This window comes from Hippopotamus amphibius, chromosome 1, assembly GCF_030028045.1.
Source record: "Hippopotamus amphibius kiboko isolate mHipAmp2 chromosome 1, mHipAmp2.hap2, whole genome shotgun sequence".
NCBI classification, from domain to species: Eukaryota; Metazoa; Chordata; class Mammalia; order Artiodactyla; family Hippopotamidae; genus Hippopotamus; species Hippopotamus amphibius.
In genome coordinates this window covers 74,724,424-74,747,497 of record NC_080186.1, presented here as the reverse complement: position 1 = coordinate 74,747,497, position 23,074 = coordinate 74,724,424, and the positions used below count along the sequence as shown (strand labels likewise).

General features: G+C 34.7%; 1 pseudogene; it reads right to left on the bottom strand.

Moving 5' to 3' along the window:
- Window positions 1–12,896: 12,896 nt before the first annotated feature.
- LOC130829715 (shugoshin 1-like) lies at window positions 12,897–14,288 on the bottom strand (annotated as a pseudogene).
- Between the last annotated feature and the right edge of the window lie 8,786 nt (window positions 14,289–23,074).

The window sequence follows — 23,074 nt, the reverse complement described above, 5'->3', positions numbered from 1 at the left end:
TTTAATAATATATTTGGTATATTATGAAATCTGTACAAATATCTCATCATTTGCCCCCTTTGAAAATATTTAACTACAATTATACCATTTAAGTTTCCAGTAAATTTTCTTTAACATGCTCAGCTTTTATAATAAAGCACATATTTTTACTTAAAATATATATTTAATATATATTCAGTAAGTGATTGCCTACTTGGGCTATTAAACTGTCTCATATAGAGTAGATTATGTGATTTAACTACCTCTTACTTTGACTCTTCTAAGTAATTATCCTCAATCACACATAAGTGATCAATGATACCAGTGGGTCTGTGTCCGTAGGAGAAAGACTATCCAGGTGCTTTAAAGCAAAGACTTTTTGTTTTCAGAGGCAAGTCCTTCTTCATAATACAAGCACTTCATTTGTGTCAAGCATTATTCTAACTACTTTATGAGGATTACCTTCTTTACCCTTCACAGCAATGCTAGTGTTAGTATCATTTTTGGGTGAAAAAAAAAAAAAAAAACACACAGAGATTAAGTAACTTGCTCAAGACTACCCAGAATATTAAGTAGTGAAAACAGAACAAAAACTCCGACCATTTGATTCTAGAGCCCTTACTGTTAACCATTGGAGAAAAACCCATGGATGAAAATGATAGTATCTATTAAAGCGTTTCAGAAAGATAACCTGTTTTATAACTAAATGGTGGCTACAAATGCATTTTCAGCTTTAACTGGAACAAACCTTCTTTCATCTCAAGTGAACAGGAAGACAATCTTTTGGATTTGTGGGGAAACGTGTCACCAGGGTTAGCTAAAAGCTGAACCACTTACGTTCTCATTTGGAATTACAACTTACTTTAAATGTTGTTCCTCATGCCTATTTTGAGAACAAAAATGGGGTTCACCCACAATTGCATCTTCGGATTCAGCTGTGGAGTGTGTTTCGACTGTGAGCAGCATTCCGCCTCCTTCCCCTTCACTGGCGTGAGAGCTGCACACAATCTACACAGAACTGCTTACAGCGTGTTGACTGGGAACAGCAGTCTGGTATCAGTCCTTTGGTGTGCTAGTGAGGCAGGCAGAGTAATTTCAGAAATTAAATTTTCATTGACGATCTTGTGAAACTGAAAAATAAAACCCAATAAATATTACTGTTATCTTCTATCAGTCTTATTTTAAGAGGATGTTTTCCTGATTCAATATTACTGATAATTCCTTACATTCTGTCACATTTCCCAATTTGCTTTTACAAACATTATCTTATCTAATCTTCACAAAACTCTGTGAAGTTAGTACTAACAGAGTTTCCCAGCCAGGACTTGAATCCAAGGCTTTAACCTGCAAACCAGAGATCTTTCTGCTGTAGATTAATTAATTTATTATTTTATTCATGCAACAAATATGACTGAGTAATTATTATGTACCAGGCCTATTCTAAGAATTTAGAGTAAAGCACTGAACAAAATAGTCAAAACTCCCTGTCCTCAGGGGGCTTATATTCTGGTGCAGGCGTGGGGAGAGGGAGATAGGTGATATGTGATGAGTATTTAAAAACTAAGCACTAGAAGAGCATATTGAAATTAATAAGTATTTCAATATCCGTTATTGATGACTTTGTTAATTAAGTAATTCATAGCCAGATACAGTTTCTTAAGATCAACATGTTGCATATTTAATTCCAATTTCAAGATACGGAAATAGAAGTTTAATACATAATTGTTGAATAAATGGGGTAGAGACATGAAGGTCATTAGATTTAGGGAAAGGATCTGTCATTTCTGTACTGATTGTGGCTTAACTGATCTATTTATTTATTTAACAAATTTATTTTAAGTGCATACTGTGTGCCCTAAAGATAAATGTCGATAAAGAAATACATGGTGTCAGAATGTTAACAGTTTTGTGGAAAAGACAAAATAAAACAGAGGCTAGCATTATAATTCTATGATTGGGAAAATACATGACGATATGAGAGGGGAAAGTAGTCATCAAACCTAGGCTCAAAAAGACAGGAGAACTTCTGGGCAAAAGAGACATTTACATCTTGGGAAGAGAAGGGGAAGAAACTAGAGAGACATGGTCGTAGACATAAAAATAAATAAATAATTTTTAAAGTTTGAAGTTAAAAAAAGTTCCAGAGACTGCAAAGAATACAATTGATTTTCTAAACTAAAGGGTTTGGGTTCTCTGAGTCTTTAGAAGAAAGAACAACTTACTGTCTTTCCCACCTCCTCTAGTCTTTGTCTTCTTCCCCCATATACTATAAATAAAAAAATGTTCATTAAATGAAACTGGTTCCATTAGGTATAATTTAAATAATCTATCTTCAAGACTTAATTTGAATCCCAGAATCAGTCACAGTGTCTCCAGCATCTAGGAAAATGCCTGACCCATAATAAATGCTCATTAAATTGCTGTTGATTGAAGAAAGGTTATGGATTTGAAACCACCAAGTGGCCAGGTTTTAGAGGAAGTGAAGGATGATACTAGGAAGATACATCTGAGGAACAGTCTGCTAGATTGACTCACCTATTCTGATGGTGTCCATTTACCTGTAATTTCAACATAAACTACTAGGATATTAAATCAATAACACATATTAACATGTAGCAATATGATTGCTGTCTTTGTAATGTGCACCTCTGCTGATACTTTTGTGACTCAGTGAACTCATTTAAATTAGAGTACAGAAATAGGGAGAGAATAAGCAAGGAGGACTTGACAGAAAAAAAAAAAATCACAATAGAATATTCTGTGAGGGACTGTTCCCATCCACCAAATGAAAGTTTTATGTGTGAGATAAATTGATTTAAGGAGCCAAATTATGTTAATATATCACTTGAATAGATTTAAATCTGAATGTGTTGTCCCTTCTACTAATGCATACCAGGAAAGATGTGTTTAGTCACAGTTAACTACATTGTAGCTTTTTAATGAAGTGTGAGTTTTTCCTACTCTGTTGTTATTGAGTGTCAGGTTACTAAGCTTCATTTACCTGGGATCCAGAGACTAAATTTTCAAGAATGAAATCTATGGGGAAATATCTGGGAACAAGTTTTGATCCAGTGTAAATAAATTAAAATTGTAGTGTTGGCAATATCTTGAGCAAACACAGTAGTATAAGTCTGGGCTGGTAATCTTTGCAAAGGCCTTCTTGAACACTGAATTGGTGTGTGGTTGACACGAGGGCAGGCTCATTGTTATTGTTAGAACTTAACTTGTGAGATATTTCCTTGTATTAGAATTTTTTCCTAAGGATTTTCCAAAAGCCAGGTTTAGATTTTTGAGGCATAGGCTACGCTTCTTTTGGGAAAAATCCATTTGTCTTCATTGAACAACTGATCTTTTTCTAGCAAGCAATGTGAATAAAGATGCTTAATCATGGTGAGAATAACTATGATAACCAACATTATGCTGTGTAATTAGAAAATACCTTTCATATATGTTGACATTCATAGCTATCTTGTAAGGTAGATGTGATCACCACCATATACTGATTAAAGAAAATAGAAGCCCAGGGAGTAGAGCAAATAAGAAGTAACCAAGGAAACTTGCCAAGAACTAGAAAACGGCAGACTCCAACTGAAAGGACGTCTTCTGTTCCCACTATATGTGTCTTTCCACTACATCGTGAAATATTTGTCAGGCCTAGGTTATATACTCTTTTAGTCAGGGTTCTCCAGAGAAACAGAACCAATGGAATACCTATATACATGTATCATCTATATGTATATCTACACACACACACACACACACACACACACACACACAGAGGTTTTTTTTAAGAATTTGGGGAGTTGGCTCACATGATTCTGGTTGGATGACTCCCAAATCACATGGGACAGGCCAGCAAGCTGGAGAGTCATAGAAGTTCCAGCTCAAGTACAAAGAGCATTTCTGGCAGAATTCACTCATGCTTTGTGTGGGGGGCTGGGAGCGGGGGGGGGGGAGGGGAGGGAGGCAAGGGGAGATGAAGGGAAAGGGGAAGGGAATTCAGTCTTTTTCTATTACGGTTTTCAATTATTGGAAGAGGTCTGCCCACATTACAGCAGGTAATCTGCTTCCTCAAAGTCTACCAGTTTAAATGTTAATCTCATCCAAAAAAACACCTTCACAGAAACATCCAGAACAATGTTTGACTAAATATCTGAGCACTGCAGCCCAGCCAAGTTCACACATACTAAGGTGTTTCTAGCCAAAATGCACAGAGGGATATTGGATGCAGTTAGTTAAGTCATGGATGCCATTAACGAAGTCAATGATCCAACATTCTACAGATTTCACATTCCAGGTATTTCCACTGAATATTATTAACTTTGGTCTCATTTGAACCTTTTGCTCTCTTTCTTTTGTATACATGTGCTTCAGACTTTTCAGAGTCACAATAGATTTCATGTCCACACGCTTTTCTTACCTGACTTGGCATGGCAAATGAAGCATAATAAGTGCTTCAAAAGTGCCTGAAGCTCTAGGAAGAATCTCTACAGGGAAAGCATAAAAAAGAAAAACACCGTGCATTACTCAACTCCTACATTTAGCTAATGTGTACCACATAGCGTGAAGTAGAAATGGTCTCAGTTTTACAAATGAAGAATGCAAGGACCAGAGAGGGTAAGTAAGAGGCCTAGGATCACACAAATAGAATGGAGTGCAGATAGTGGTCACATCAATTTCTTTTTGATATACCTGATTTTTTCATTTTGCTACATCAACCATTGATTCTTGTAGGTACCAGGGGAAGCAGACTGGCAGCTTTCTTGATCACTTGTTACTGTGCTTCTTTACTCTGTGAGCATATATGCAGTCTAAATATTCACTGGGAACTTTCCTACATTGCTTGGGACCTTCTATGCTCATAAAATAATTTATGAAATTGTAACAGGAGACAACACATAGTATAGGATGAACTCCAGTTTACATTCTAAGCCATGTTGTAAGTTGTCAGTTTCTTTAACTCAGTACAATAGAACTATAATAAAACCTTTAATTATATATGCTTTGGGAAATAATATTGCATTCATCAAAAAGTCATATCTGATGAGTCAGAAACAACATAATGTAAATAACAAGTATTAGGAGTTGGAGCCTGGAGTTTTTAGCCTTGGCGCCTTCATTTACTTGATTGTGGGATGGCAGCAGACATGACTAGTAATCTACTTGACAACCAGTCCCTTTTTCTTGCTTGCTGGCAGAACCCTAATTTTATGTGGCTCTCTCTCTCTCCCACAAGTCTCAGGGAAGAATGTGTCTATTTCTAGTTGCAGGATAAATCATGATTGGTCTAGCCCAATCATGGCCATTCCAATCCTTTACCAATAGTTGGTTTAGGACCAGTTCTAGCCAATGAGACATGAAATAAAGGTCTGCAAAAGTTTCCTTACTCCTAAGAAAATGCAAAAAAATTGAACTGCTCCTTTTATTCTTATGCATATTTTCTTATTTATATTATACCTGAAGCCAATGCATTTATGTTTGACCACAAAATTGACCAGTCTTAGGATGAATCTGATTCAAGAGTTGGCAGAATGGGGAGGGAAACTCCCCAGTTCCATGGTGACCTTTCAAGACACTGATTAGACCAAGTCTAGAGCCACTCTACCTCTAGACTTTACCTCATACATCAAGCTAAAACAATATTTTTTATTGTTTAAGTCAATGTAAGCCAGGTTTTCTATTACTTTCAGCAAAATGCATTCTAAATGATACAATTTACTTTTAAGGAAGAATAAACAGCACCTTATTTGTGGTGATTCTATGAGCCTTGTTTTTTTGTTTGTTTGTTTTTTGGTGGGGTTTTTTTTGGTTTGTTTTTGCTGCTTTTTATATATACTAGAAAAATTAAAATTTAGCAAAAATAAAACAAACTACTCCAAGTTGAAAAAATAATGTCCCCCAAATTTCAGCACTAAAATTCATGTGGACAAGTCATTTAACCTCTCTGGGGCTTGATTTCCTTAACTGTCAATGGAAATGGTAATAAATATACTACGTAGAGATTTAATATAATAATGGATATAAAGCACTTTAATATAGTGCTGGACATCTTAGAAACACTAAAGGTTAATTCTTAATAAGTGTTTATTGGTTATTGGTGCTGTTTATTTCTACTGTAACTATTTTTGTTTCAAAAATCTTCTTATAAACTTAGTTACCTACTTTCATTTCCTATAGACAACAAAATTAAGATATATATGTACACTTTAGCATGTGTCTCATTGCATCTTTATGCAATCCTTAAAAGCTCACAAAGGTTACAGATATACTTCAAATTACATTGGTAAAAAGCAGCAGAACCCAAGATTTCTGTGTTTCTGGTGCTCTCTTTCAAACACCATAGAAGACTTCCCAGAAGTAACAGAATTGAAGGAGAGAACTGGCTGCTAAAGTCTTGCAAAGTATATAACAAAGTAAAAACTAGAAATACGGTCGTGGAGGAAGAGATAGATGAGCTCCACAAAATAACTGCAAGGACCAAGTTTAGAACTGAAGACAAGAAAAAATGCACATCTAAACTCATCTTAGGGAATCACTGTATTATAGAAGCACATACATGATGTTTAGAAAAGGTCATATTCAGTATATTCTATTAATTAAAAAAGTAAAATGTACAATATGATATTCTCTAAGTGCTACTTAGTATTTTCTAGTTAAATCTACTAGTGGCAAATTACTATGAGCTCCATTGAAATGATACCATATAAGTATTGTTCAATTATGTACAGGGTCTACTGAAATGGCACCATCAACAAGTAACAGAAAAATAAAACCATGAATTTTACATTTGTCTTCAGTAATAAATTCATACTATAAAATAGAGGACAATACATTGAACAAGTTTCAGTTCAGTTTATTCAGTAACTTTTGTGACCATGAGCAAGTATGTATCTTAGTTTCACACATAAGGTAAGGTGGTTGGAATGGGGAAATAATCTTCTTTCTCTAGAATTCCATGACTATAATCATTTTTTAACTTTTTTAGAGGTGACACAAGTATTTATGCTTATAGAAAAATTGAATGATATTACAGGGAATTCCCGTATACCCCTATGCCAACTTTCCCCTTTATTATCTTATGTTAGTATGGTACATTTGTCACCATTAGTTAGTGAATATTGATACATTATTATTCAGTAAAGTCCATACTTAATTCATACTTTATTAGTTTTTACCTAATGTTCCTTTCTGTCCCTATCATCCAGGATGTGACATTGCATTCAGTCATCATATCTCCCAGGGCTCTTCTTACTGTGTTAGTTTTTCAGATTTTCCTTGTTTTTGATGACCTTAGCAGTTTTGAGGCATACTGGTCAGATATTTTTTAGAATATGCCTCTATTGAGACTTGTGTTGTGTTTTTCTTATGATTAGACCAGGGGTATGAGATTCTGGGAGGAAGAACCCAGTGATAAAGTGCTAATAGTGACTCATGGATATTCATTTTATACTTTGGATTATAATCCAACACAGCTTTATTTTATTGCTCAAATTTTTCCAGTTTACCATTATTAGTGCTCTGTTATTTAATTCCTGTGTTCCTTTGACACACATCCATAGTTTTGCATAACTTCCTTACTTTGTGATGCTCCAGGATGCTCCAGGCTCATCTTGTATATTTCCTGTCCCAATCTTAGAATCAGTCATCTCTCCAAGGAGCTGTGGAACCTTTTATTAAACATTGGTGTTAGAAACCAAAATCAAAGCACTAGGTGTGTTATTGCTACTGGGGTATCATTGTCTCTAGGCTGTCTCAGCTGACAGAACAAGAATATATGTGTGTGTGTACTAACGCGTATATATATGTGCCCCCAAATATTTCTGTGTGTAACTCTCTGTATCTATGCTAAACTAAACGTGAGTTCATACTCTCTCCAACTGTAATCCATCACCACCTGGATCATTCTACCCACCTCGTCTTGTTTCTCTGTAACCACCCATCCCAATAGTAAGAACCTAGTTTCCACCTTTCGCTATCCATTTGCTTGGTTGTTCAGTCCCACTATATATGCATAGTTGTTTCAGAATTGTTAAATCATTTCCTTGTGGGAAACAACTTATCAGCTAGACAACAGCACTTATGTGCCATTACTTTTGCCTTTAGTGGACTCCTTTCATTTAGAGTTACTTAGGTTAACACCCTTTCCCCTGCTAATATAGTAATTTTTAGCATAACAGCATAATCTTCAAATTGTTAAAGACAGATATTTTTAAACAAATATCAACATACAAAATATTTGCCAGGTCAACATAAAAATATAAAAACATCATTTAATTCTCCAAACTTTTCACAATTTCTTCTTTTTCATTTTTTAAGAAGAATAGATGAATATACATTTATTTGAGGCCCAAATGATTTTCAGGTTTCAAATTGTTAATCAAGGTATTACTTTTTCACCTTTAGAAGAAGCTGCTGCTTTTTTTTTCAAGAAGCTGCTGCTTTTGATAGCTGATATTCAGTTTTGCAGAGGTACTCATACTAGTTCACACATATACTTTCTTTGCAGTTTTATGATTAAAAAACATTACTTTGAAGAAAATTTTGAAGTATCTAACCCCAATAATGTATAAAACATTTTCATATATGTTTCATCTTATTTCAAAGAGAATCTTGAGATAGATGGGCAAATTTTTTCAGTTTTACTTTGCAAATAAAGAAATTGAGATTTAGTTAGTCCCATGTTCATATGACTTTAAAATACCAAAGCAAGGAACAGAACCCAGATCTCCTGTCTCCTTGTTCAGTTATAATTTTGACAGCATCCTTTTTGCCATCTCTGAATAGATTCACTCTAATACATTTGTTTTTACATTTTTGTAATTAGTTGATGCTGCTAATTACAAAGGCAATATTTCTAATCAGCAGTGCAAGATTGACCATAATGCTTACTAATTAGAATATTGCACACAAAGTAAACTACAAGAGAGTAAATGTTCTTTGAAATAGACCAGTAATTCTTACAAGTGTCATATAGCTAGATGTTATGATACATATTTTATTAGATATCTGAATTTTACAAAGCCTGAAAATGGAAAATTTCAAATGAAGTGGATTTTGGTAAAGCAAATTAAAATTAATGTTTAAATTATTGATATTCTTTATTATTTTTACACACTTGTTCTATTGTATTATATTTGTTTCCTGGGACTACTATAACCAATTACTGTGAGCTGGGTGACTTAAAACAACAGAAACTTATTCCCTCATGGCTCTGGAAACCAGAAGTCTAAAATCAGGGTGTTAGCAGGGTTGGTTCCTTCTGGAGGCTCAGAGGGAAATCAGTCTGTCCCATGCCTCTCTTCCTGCTTAAACTCAGGCAGCCCTTAGCAATCTTTGGTTTATACGTGCATCACTCCAATATCTAACTCCATCTTCACATGTCTTTCTCCCTGTGTCTCTGTTCTTCTTTTCTGTCACTCATGATTGGATGCAGGGTCCACCCTAAATTTGCATGATCTCATCTTGAGATTCAAAGGCATACTTCCAAATAAGATAACATTCACAGGTATCAGAGTTTAGGACTTGGACATATCTTTTTTAAGGCTGCTATTCAGTCTGCTACCAGTAAGCAGCTTACATAGCAAAATTCGGATGATTCAGAATAATGTCAATAAATTGTGTTATATGATCCTGGTCAAATCTAGTAAAGCTGATGATGGATGTGACAAATGGAAAAGCTCCCTTGCTTGTTAAGAAAAGAGCTTGAGTATGTTAAATATAATTTGATATGTTATAGTAATTATGTTTTATAACTTTTCATTACATAAAAATGTAACTCCTACGTTTGCCATAATCCATATTAGTTATGTTTAATTACTGGAATGCCATTCTCCCAGATATTTTCTACACATTATAACCTCTGTTTGACTCATATCTTAATCCAAAAAACTAATGGAAACAGATTTTTAAGCAAAACATAGGTAGCAATTTTGGTTTCATTTATTGCTTTTTAGATCCTAGGAGCTAGATGTTTTATATCACACAACTCTAATATCTTTTTATTCTTATGTAGTATGTCTTTAATAATCTTCAAATTTCTGATTATGCTTATATTTAAATTCATTGTATATTCTTTGGGATACCAGAATGTGGATGACAGGTTAGGAAGCATAATAACCAGTCCCCCTGTAATTGCTCTGCTTGTGCCTTTTTCTTTCTGTACCCTTATCAGTTTGATTTAATTTGGTTAGAAAAGAAATGAATCACTTTTCAAACATATGAACAGTATTTTAATTTATTTACATCAACTTTATAAATTGCTTTTTTTTGCCTTATCAAGCTCTTGAATATTTTAAGATATTTTTTTTTTCCTTTTCTTTGGACCTGGGGGCTAGGAAATATGTATCAGGGACTTTTTTAGAATACATATTATGACTTCCATGTTGCTATTTCTGGGACTTTACATAGGTGGATATGCTATTTTCAAGTTCAAAGTCTAAAATTCCAAGCCCCTTGAAAATTATACAGTTTACTAATTTTATTATATTTGGCAGAATCATTCCAAATTTAATTCTAGGCCACAGGGCTAAATACCACAATTTTACTTTGGCCCTTCAAAACAAAATTGTTTTTCATTTTAAATGTGTCTATAAAAAATAATGGGACACTCTATATTGGCCCTTTAAAATAATTTACAACTTGCAAAATCCCTAAATAATCCTCTCTATTGGTGAGAAGCAGATGAATTATAGAAGTCCTCTGTTAAGATTAAGATGCTATTTGGAACTAGAAAAACATTAAGTCATTAAAACCTTAACTTGATTTAGTGATTTGGTTTATTGGATTAGCTCTAGCAGAGAGCAGGACCCCAAGAGAATAATATACATGATAGATTAGGTTTTGGTGAAGGACTATCATGTCTTGGCATAACTTTTTATTGTTTTACGGGCTTTGTTGTAATTACTTTATAAGTAGGTATGAATCTACCAATATTTTTATCACAATCCCCTGTATTTGCTAGCATTAGGTGAGGTAGCAGGTATTAGGATGGCTCTGAGAAACTTCCTGCCACTGTAGGATTAGAGAGATAAAATAATACAAATTAAATAGTATCTACTCTGTAAAAGAAAATTAAACTATTTACTACTCATGGTGTTATGCCAACGAGGTAAAAAAGACACATCATGTATATGTAAGAAAAATATTAAAAATCAGTCACTCAGTAAATGTGTGAGAGCAATCTGGTTTTGACATATGGTACCCCATTGGGCATCAGAATGATTGGCTGCCTAGGCAGGTATCTTCTTAACTTAGTGAAGATGATTGTCCTGACAGAACTGGACTGTTCTATTAAATATGCAAAATGCATTCAATAAAGCTATTGACAATTTGCTTTGTGCAAGGCACTTGACTACATACAGTTGAGGATGCCAAAATTAATAGGACAAAATGTCTTCCTTGGAAGTCATTAGGTCTATTAGAGGGATGGAATGTGTATACCAATAATTGCAATTGAGATACGTGGTTTAGTTGCCATATGACTGTAGTTCTGTTTAGATAGGGACATCAACTGGTCCCTGACTCTAGGTACTAGAGGATAGTCCCTACAAAAGTTTATGTTCAGTGTGGGTCTTGAACGATGAAAAGGATTGCACTAGTCCAAGACAAGGTAAAGATGTGGTATGGAAAAACACACATAACAAGTAGCAGGACATGAGCTCTTCTTATTTATTTATTTAGAATGAAAATTGACTTTGACTAGAATATAGGGCTCACTGAGAATTATGGCTGGAAAAATAACTGTGCCAAGATGTAGGGAACGATCTCAGTGCTAAGCCAAAGAGCTAGAGCAATACTCTCTAAATATTAAATTGTAAGTTAAACTCAAAGTTACTGTTTTATCTAATAAAGAATTTTATTTTTGAAGGGACAAACTACAGTTGCTTTAAAAACTAAAGATATATATATATATATATATACAGATGTGTCTGTATATGTCTCAAACTCTTTGAACTGAATAATTCCCTCTCATGTGGTTAATGGAAAACTTTATATAAAGCAAGTACAAAATGCCCTTGGAATTCACACATTTAACGTTTCTGATTTTACTGAGGCATTACTCTAAACAATGTACTTTAGAGCTAGTTCAGATCTAGTCACTTATCTAGTCCCTGATCTTAAGAAACCATCAATTCTCTTATCATGATCTCAAATAGATTTTACAGTTAACCCTTGAACAAGGTGGGTTTGAACTGCACTGGTCCACTTATAAGCTGATATTTTTTCAGCTTATTACACCATATGTGGTTGGTTGAATCTGTGGATGTGGAGGAACTCTGGATAAAGAGGGTAAACTATAAATTATAGGCTGATTAACCTCGATGTTATTCATGGCTCGACTGTATTTGAGAAATTAAATACAACAGTAGTATAGGGGGTTCACAAGCAACTTAGGGTGTATCCTACTCTGAATATCAAGGAGTTACTTTACTCAAATATTGTAGTAAAGAGTGTCAAAAGCTCCTCCATCCATCTTCAAAAGTTACTCACTATCATATCTCTGACTTTAAAAAATGCAGTTTGCAAAACATAATTAAAACATCTTATTGGCTTCTAATAAAGTAAGCATAATGTATATTTTGATTATAATTAAGGGTTTAGGCAGTGTAAGAAATCTATACTATTTTAATACTCAATTCCAGCGATTTGAAAGAAAAAAAATCAGCCTAAATTTATTAAAGGGCTTAAGGTGAAACAACATATTTTCAGAATAATTTTGAAGAAATGTCCATGGCACTTTGACCCGTTTATGTACTATCTTACAGATTCTCTCTTTGAGCAAAGGAGAGAGAGAGAGGTGTAGGACAAATTTCAACAACATCCATCCCACGAAAGCATCATTATATTTGATTGATTTTTTTTTTTTGAGTTGTGTTTTTTTAAATGTTGGAAAATGGGAGATTTCAAGAAACACAGATCTAAAAAGTTCCCCTCATTTTAGTTTCAAAATGAGTTAGAGCCTGATAGTTCACCCTGACTAGGCACCTACACTTAGGCAAGGTCAATGCTGGGCTTTCTTTATTCTTTTTTGGAAAAAAAAATTGATTTTTTGGTTTCTCACTACAGGAGACAAATAGACATTGGTGATATCCTTCAGAATAAGATGAGGTGACTGAAAAGTTTCAGGTGGTGCACTGATAAGAGTTTGTGTTGGTTTGTCAGTCATTATTTCATCAGTATGTTTTAGTGCTTTTAGATGGAGACCTGGTGATGGGGCTTCTATCTGATTAGTTGGCAAAATTTTGACTGTACTAGCAAGTGGTTTGAAAGGCAAACGAAAGTCATCACTGTCCTCTCCTAGACTTACTTCACTAGTGCTTATTTCAGATTCATTCTCTTCTCTTTTTAGAATCATTTCTCATTTTATTTTGTCAGAAAGGAGTAACATAATACCAAATGACAAATGTAAGCATTACTAAAACTGACAGAGCCATCCAAATATTTTTAGAGAGAGATTTTTTGGTAGTTGTTTAATTTTCGCTTTTTTCCCTCCCTCTATACCTTAATATACAGTTTGATTTTCTCTTTATGTTAGCTTTTCTTTTATCTTTTTCTTTCATGTGAATCTCTAAGGTTAGGTTTAGTTTGTTCAAATTTAGGCTCAAAAATAACTTCTTTTATGTTAGTAACTCTTTCTAGGTGAATCTGCAAATATAATTCTTTCCAATTAAAAAAAAAGCCCTTGATTAATGACTTCTTTCAAAGTCACCCATGGTATCAAATTACCAAAATTGTTACCACTTTTCTTTACACTGCCATGGAAGAATGGAGTTCTATAAAGGACGCTGTTAGTAAATTATGTTGACCTGAACTAGAATATTCAAAATCAAATCTGTCTGTCTTGAGGAGTAGCTGGTATTGGCTCTTCTGTTTATAATGATTCTTCTTGTTCTGAAAAGCCCACTTCCTGAAGAGAAACTTGAGGTAAAACCCCTCACAAATAAGTCCTTGGAGTCATCATTACTGTTGGAGTTCATGCTAAAGGGACATACCTGCTGGTTTTGAGCAGGTTCTTCTCTTTGTTCTGAAATACATTTTTCTTTCAAAGGAAATAGCCGACATTCAAGGTGGTAACATTCTTTTCTGAGCTCAGAAATTGTTGTATTTTTCATTGTCTAATACTAATATTTTATTATACTCCAGGTAATTTTTCAACAGTGTAGAAATGTTGGTGATTATTCGGCATGGCCTAACTACAAATGACTTGGCTTTGCCAATCTCTATGAAGTTTTCATTCCTTTCCTCTTTCATTTCTTTGTATCTTCAAGACTAATTTGAAAGGACTCTTTAAGGTACCTTTCTTTGGCCATCTTCTGCTTTGGCCACCACCCTCCTCCTCACTTTCCAAGGCTCTGCAAAGCTGTTGGCATGACCCTCACCCCTAAAGACTGTGGCATCATCTTCTGCCACCTGAGACTTCTGAGACCACAGCTGAAGCTCTGTTGCGCTCACTCACTGGCTCTGTGGAGGTGGTCACGGGAGGCAGTGGCTCTGCCAGGCAGGCAAGTAGAGTCCTGCTCAGCCAGTCAGCACCCACAACACCTTAAAATAACTCAAAAAATGTGACAGAACAGTCACCTTGCCACATTCAGTCCCTAACTTACTTTCTTTTCAGTTTCCTCAACAAATTTAATAAATATTCGTTCAGTGTTTTCAGCATACTGGACATTTTGTTGGGTGATAGAGATACAAGAACGCTGCCCTCAGAGATCTTATATTCTACAAATATTTTACCCAAATAGCTTTAAAATAAGAACTGGAATTTTCCCTAAGTTGCCATATGTATCTTTAACTTAATGATACATAGCAGAAAACGTGTTCATGTAGTCTAATATGACATGATATTTATAAAATTGGTATTTCTTCATAGGAAACATTTCAAGATAATGGAGTATTTGACAGTCAGCAGAGGCAGCATGAAAACATTAAGCTTTTTAGTTGGGAAAGAAAAGAACTAGTTTGTAAAAACAGAGAAAGGAGAACGGAGGGAGACCATGGGCTTTGCGATTTGAACTTGGGCCAGCCTTGCTTTCTTTCTTTTTTTTTAAGTTTTCAGTAAAATTTATTATACCTTTATTGAATTATCTTGAATGATATATATGACATAGAATTTGAAGATACCATTATCGGTATTAACAGGCATCTATTAATATTTTCAGAGCTATTATTGAAGCTTTTAAATTGTTTGGTACACTGAACTGTATATGTATAGTGTTCACTCATCACAGCATGACACAATGAAACAGTTATGTTTTTTTTTAAAGCTCTTTATTGGAATATAATTGCTTTACACTGTTGTGCCAGTTTTTGCTGTACAGCCTTGTTTTCTTACAATTCTTAAAAAATTGCTTCTATTCCGTACATTCATCCCAATAACATGATATCTTATCTTCTGAATATTCAAATCTAACCCACTTCTACATATTCATCAAGATGATTAATCAGACAGAACAATAGTAGAAAATGATTCACTATGTTAATATTTACATATTTAATATTTCTTCTTAGCCAAAGGAAAATTTTTACTGTATGAAATCAAAAGGTTAGATAAATTTATGAGTCTATAAAAATTGTGAGTTAATCTTTTATATTTATACATACAGAGAAAAACAGAGAGAGAGACAAGCAGAGAAAGAGTAGAAAAATCTAAAACTATAAGGAAGGAAAAATCAACAGTGATCCTACTACCCAGAAATAAACACTAATAATGCTTAACCCTAAAAATATCTCAATATAAGTACTGTTACACTTACCATTTTATGGATGAAGAAGTTGAGGCTTACATGGGTTAGGTGACTTATACAAGGGTGCGCAGCTGACAGGTGACATATGTGATTTGAACCTGTCTAACTTCAAAACCCTGTTTTTAGCCAATGTGAATAATTGTTCAAGTTATGATTTCTAATGAGTGATATATGTGTATTCTATTTAACTAATACTCCATTTTTGGATATTCAGGTTTTTTCATAGTCTTTTCTTGTAGAATGCCACAATTAGCACTGAACATTCTTGACGACTGTTTATATAGAATAGTATATATAGAAATGTGAGGACTTGTACCACTGGCATTTTACAAACTACCTTCCAGAATTATTTCCATGTTTTTTTCAATGGATACAAAAAAGTAGAAAGAATGTTAAAATGAACCCAAGTAAATCCCATCAGCCAACTTCTACAGTGATCATTATTTTAGTGCTTCTATTTCGTCTATGCTGATATTTATTTTGTTTACTATAATATTTTAAAGAAAATTCATATATCATTTTACCGCTAAGTGCTTCAGTGTGTGTCTCTAATAGATAAGAAATTAACTCTGTAATGATCTCTGGTATTGTTGTTGGGTTTTGTTTATTTGTTTGTTTGCTTTTGCAATTTATGTGTTGAACAAATAGGATCATTTTTCCTCAAAAATTTTCCATGATCTAGATTTGACTAATCAGTTGTGGTATTGTTTAACCCCTTCTTTTTCCCCTCTTTGTGTGTGTATGTGTGTGTTCTTCATATAAATTGGTGGTTAAATCTAAAGGTTTGATGGAATTAAAGTTCATTATTTTCTTACAAAAATGCTTTATTGATGGTGTTGTATACAACGTCAGGAAGCATACAATTTCAGGTTGCTCCGTTTTCAATGATGACAAGATTAGATTAGGGCTATATTTGATTTTTTACATAGCACATTTTTGAGACAGTCCTTTAAAAAAATATTCCTTATCTAGCAAGGAAACACATTTCTTATATACTGGTTTAACTGACACATAGTGGTTAAACTGTTACAAGACTAGTGAGTATATTCGGTCCCCAAGGAAGAAAATATTTTACAAATTTAAGGAAAAACACAGTTCTTTACCCAGAATATTTTACCAAATACAGTTTTTTATAACAGACATCTTCAGGCTCACAGTTACACAAAACAGTTCTTGAAATTTTTATTAAATCAGACTATAGGAAAGATCACTGCTCTTATTAAATACACTTAGGCAAGAAATTCAACTTTATCATGAAAAGATACAGACTAGATACAAATTTAATTAAAGTACTGTGGCAAATGTACATAAATATTAGCTAAATTTTCTTCAAACAAAAGGTAATGAATAACTTAGTACTTTTATTGTTAAAACACTTGTCAACAGCTTTTTTTACTTCATGTTTTTCATTAATACTCTTCAAATTTGTGAGCTATGATTTTAACTACAATTTTAACAAAAGTGGAATTAAAGTTGATTGGCTCTTAAGATATTTTATTTTCACATCTTTTTCTATCTGTTTTTCTCATATATTATTGATACTGGCCCTTTGCTGTCCTAAGTGCTGCAAATATTTTTCCTAGGTTGTCATTTACTTTTCACCATATTGACCTTACTTTAGATTTGTAACATTTTTAAAATTTTATGAGGTAAAATATGTCAGGAAATTGTCTTTGGTTATTCATGATAATTACGTTCTTATAAAGTTGCTGCTAATACTGAATTAGGAGAGATACAGGGTTAGGTTCCTGCTAGCCTGTGGTCACAGGCTTTTATTATCAAAGAATACATAACCTTGTTTTATGTGTGTTCTCTTTGAAGGCACCTTATTTAATATATATCGTTGATTCATTAACAGTGAGCTCATGGCCAAATACCACTATAACTCGTGCCTGAACAAAGCTTATCAACATATCTCTTCCAGAAGGTGCGTGACAGCCTTCCTGTGCTTAGGAACACTAGACAGCACTTCAGTAGTATGCTCAGGGAACACTTTAAGAACAAAACCACCAACAAAAAGTACAAAAATGAAAAAACTTGGCACTAAAGACCACGAAAAGGACACTTGTTTGAGGTATGAAAGATGAAATAAGAAGGCAAAACAATACTTTGTTCTACCTCAGCTGGAAATGTGCACATGAAGCAACTCAAGTCTTTGCCACTGTGTCCATGCACATGGCCACACATGACCACAAAAGCACTGCAAGTATTGTGCCGAGACCGGCTCGGCGACTCGAGGTGAGTGACGGGTGCCGCAAGCTTGAAGAAGACACAGACACAGACTGAAGAGAAAAGTGGGACCGGGGGGCTCAAGACCTCTCGGATCAAGAGCCCTGCTGACTCATCCCAGGTTGCTTTTATTGAGTTCGTGGGCTAACATTCTCAGGTTACACCCATAAACAATCAAAGGCCTCACGTGACTGGGGCAATGATCTTTGTTTGCCTCCTGGGTCGGAGTTGAGCAGGTGTGGATTTGAGCTGGGGGTGGAGAGCAAAATAGCCCTGGGGGCAGGAGACCGCTCTCAGATATTGGGGGTCTGTGCCCCACCCCTGTTGGCCCCTCTGCGACTGTGCCTGTCTTAGGCTGTTCCTCCCTTGAGGAATCTTACCCGTCTTTGGCTAACCAGCCATCCTTCAGGACCAAACAGGGTGATATTAGTCTCCACGCCCCGCACCCTCAGCTCCTCCACTGCTCAAGCAGGACATTCTGAATCCCATCGCTCGGCCCACATACTTTAACATTTTCAAGGTTTCAGAAAGGCTCCTGAATGTCTTCCCACAGTATTGGATTTCAGTTTATGAGGGTGAGTCAAAAACAATCGGCACTCTGGCTGTAGGATTTATTTTAATTAACTTTTACAAAAGACAAATACATCATTTTTTGACATAATCTCCTTGCTTTTCAATACACTTTGTCCATCTGTCAACAAGCTTTCATATTCCCTCATTAAAAAATGTTTTAGGCTGAGCTGCGAGCCATGAATGCACCACTGTCTTCACTTCTTCATCAGAAGTGAATCTTCATCCTTGTAGGGCTTCTTTCAGGGGACCAGACAGTTGAAAGTCTGATGGAGCAAGATCAGGACTATAGGGAGGATGCTTTAACACCTCAAAATGAAGTTTTTGCAGAGTGTCGACAGTGTGGGCAGGAGTGTGCGGATATGCACCACCTAAGATCACAAAAAACCAAATTACTGCACACTGCTCTTCTTTCATGCAAATCACAAATAAGGTATCAATTTTTGCTTGCACCACAGTTGCAAATGAACAAATGTAACACATTGAAACCTGCACAGCAGTAACTTGGGAGACAATAACCTTGAACAGAAGATGCTGATAAGACAGCGCAGTCAACAGAAGTTTTAATATAACTGGAGTGTGGATAATTTTTGACTCACTCTCTTACAAACAAAATTTTTTGAAAAGGCAACTTTGTAAATTCAGAATCTTCAAATAATGAGGATTGACTTTTGATCCTTTTCACTGTCATCTATGTTTTAATGATGTCTTTGAATAATTCCTATTTTGGTCTAATGTTATTGCCCTATATTGCATTAAAAGTAAGTACATTTATTTCAGCAAACTGCAATTAAAATAATATGCCAAACCAGTGTTTTCTGCAATAAAATAGTATACTATAGATTTTTTTAAGCTCTTTATTGGAATATAATTGCTTTACACTCTTGTACCAGTTTTTGAGGTACACCAAAGTGCATCAGCTGTATTTATACATATATCCCCATATCCCCTCCCTCCCAGGACTCCCTCCCACTCACCCTGTCCTGGTCCTCTAAGGCATCACCCATCATCGAGTTGATCTCCTTTTGTTATACAGCAACTTCCCGCTACCAATCTATTTTACAGTTGGTAGCGTATGTATGTCTATGCTATTCTCTCACTTCATCCCAGCTTCCCCTTCGCCCCCCCACCCACCCCAACCCCGTGTCCTCCAGTTCGTTCTCTGTATCTGCATCCTTATTCTTGTCCTGTCACTGGGTTCATCAGTACCATTTTTTTTTAGATTCCATACATATAAGTTAGCATTTTTAAGAGCTTAAAAGTTAGTGACTACATCAAAATTTGATCTAAAATTTAAAAAAAAGTCACCCTTCATGCTTTTTTCCAGTCAATAGCAGTGTTATTTTATGTAATTTGTACTGTTTTGTTGGAATTAATATTCTAATACCTGGAAATATTTAAATACATGAAATTAAATTTGTGAGAAGTTTAAGAATTAGGTTATTGGGCATTTTGCTATAGGATTTGATACACTGGGTTTAATTAATAGAAAGTATCCACAGCCTGGCTTGAAAATAAATTGTTATGAAGTATTCTTAATGAGAAGAATAGGTTCTCACATGCCTCCCTGCCGGTCCTCATCCTATCCACATCCCATCAAAACCAGCACAAAACCCCCTGCTCCAAATAAAGTCCAGTGACTTTGAAAAAACTCAAATGAAACTCTTGTCATTGACATAGAAAGTTTATTTTGACTTGAGGGAATACCTATAATGGTGAAAGAAATGTCAGGGATTTTAAAGCATTGGTGTGAGGGACTGTTTCCTTAAATTAGTTTGTGTATTTTATACTAGGTAATGTAATTTACCTAAAACATCTCTAATGTTTTTAACTTAACTTTGTAAATTAAATATATGTATATATATTATCATTTTTACTCTGCATTAAAGATATCATTATCTCTACTATACAAATGAGGACACTGACGTCCAGGGATTTAAATAACTTACCCAACTCAAGTAACTTGCCCAAGGTCACATAACCAGTAAGTACTGAAGCAAGACTCATCATTTCACTCGTAACACTGTAAGCTCTAGGTACGTTAAACAACTTTAGGTTCTCTAATTTGGTCTATTTTTCTCACTTCTTGGTCTTTCCATATGCTAGTTCTTCTTCCTGAAACAATCTTACCTTTCTTCACCATCTTCACTCAATGAACTTTCACTCAGCCTTCGGTTTTCACCTCAAGGATTATCTTTCAATCTGCATGAGGTGTGTCTCAGTGACCTCAATGCATGAACACTCAGTGCATCCTTGTTGATGTGGACCACAATGAATTATGTTTGCTGCATTTTTTGCTTGCAAGTACAAGTGAGATCAGGGGGTATGTCTTGTTCACTGTTGTATTTTCAGCCTCTAGCACATTGACTAGTGTACAATAAGACCATTCGATTTTAAATATTTGTTGCTTAAGTGAATGTATATTTACAAATGTTGACCAAAGCAATATGTTTCTAGATTTGGCAAATGTAAGCATTTTGATAAGTTCTGAGGTGATAACTTCCTGAAACTCCACTTACACAAGGAAGCTGGGTAAGAGGAATTATTCTGAGATGACTTCCTAGTGTCATTAATTACACTCACAGGATAAATGACAGAAAAAATATATATCCAAGAGGCAGAGATAATGAAAAACAATTATGGATTTTTATTAATAGCCTGGAAAAGAGTAAGAACTAATGAGAAAAACATAAGAATATTTATCTAGCATATAATTGTGAGAACACAATATTATCATTCATAAAGTTTCAGCAATTGGAAACCATTCATCTAATTATACACCTAATAGCTCTGTTCTTGACAAACCATTTCACTTTTTTTTCATATTGATATATATCCATGGATACATCATATACATACACAAACTCTCCATTGGAAAAGTTTGTTGGTTTACTTACATTATCAAGAGCATTTGCTAATCATGTTTGTGCTTAAAGTGGCACATGGGAGGGACACCAACATAAAATGAATGTTACAGACACAGGTTCTCTTCTCAGAGAACTTTATTGTTAAGACAAACATTCAGGAGCAATATACTAAACTGTTCATTATGACAATTTCCACACCCAATCCCATTGTTGACATATTTCAAGCAATATTAAATACAGTTGGAATACAACCCTGGAATATCACGCTTTTCTATTCCACTCAAACTGAATGCAAACTAGCTAGGGAATGTGTTCATTTATACTTATTAGAGCTGTAGGCCGATAAAGCTCTATTTGTCCTGGCCTCTGTGGCATGTTGACATCACTGACCAAACACCAATTTGGGCTGTGTTCTTTTGTGCAAGAAGGAACAGGAGCAATTTAAATCACCCTTAGGCAACTTTCATTGTCTCATTCATGTTCCCTTTCTTGGCACTGATTACTTATCTTGGCTCTCCTATTAACTTCTGTGTGACTTGAGGGATACAGAAATTTAACAACTTGTGTGATCTATCTCATTTGTAAAATGCAGCTAATCTACTTACTGTGGCAGTGAGTGGAATTCATAATAACACCAGGCAACTCTAATTACTTGAATGACTAGAAACAATTTGCCACAAATTTGGAGTCAAGACACAGGTTATATAAAATGTTTCTCAGTGTAGCATAGTGATCTCCACAATGTATCCCACTGCACAGGACAAAAACTAGCTTAAGTATACTGAATTTCTGTCTTTACAGGAGCCTGGGGTAGTTTTCTTCTTCTTTTCTTTACTTTTAGCCAAATATGTGACATAAGACATTCAGATTAATTATAAATATGCTGGACTATAGATCCATGTAATTGTTCTTCCTACTTTAAAATCATTTGTTAGATTTTATCAGCTATTTAATCCCTTTTATAAACAACTTATAAATGCTTTTGTACCAAACACTCTTAGTTTCCTTCTCTCTTGACACTTGCATCTATAGGAGTTAAAAAAATAATAATAATTCCTTACTTCCCCAGCCTCCCTTGCAGCTCGGTTTGGCCTTGTAACAATAGTTCTGGTCAGTGAAGACTACTGGGGTGTCCTTGAAATGGTTTTGCTTTTCTAGTAAAGGAAGCAGAGGCTTATCAACTTGAAAGAAATCTGCAGTAGCTATCTTGAGGAAAAGACCAAAGTAACAAAAAGAGCAAGGAGATGACTTTGTTGAGCTATAAAATCAATGCCAACAGCTTCCTACTTTCAGAATTCTAATAATGTGAGGAAAAATAAACCTTTATTTAAACCTCTATAAGTGGATCTATTTTAAGCTAAACGCATTCTTGAGACAAGATAAGAGACTATAAATATACATGTAATTGTACATATATGCATATACATATGTTAATGGAGTAAGAAATTTGAGGGGAGGGGGTGCAAAAAATCAATTGTATGAAATGCTGGTTCATGTTACTATGAGGTTAATGAAAATCATCATTTTAGCAAAATTACTATAATTGTAAATAATTTTAAAAATTATAATGTTATAAACACACACTGAATTGAGAAAATCCCCATGATCAGGAGGCAATCAATTCCTAATATTATTGCCCCCCCTCCACACACACCCCCAACATCCTGAACACAGAGAAGACAAGAA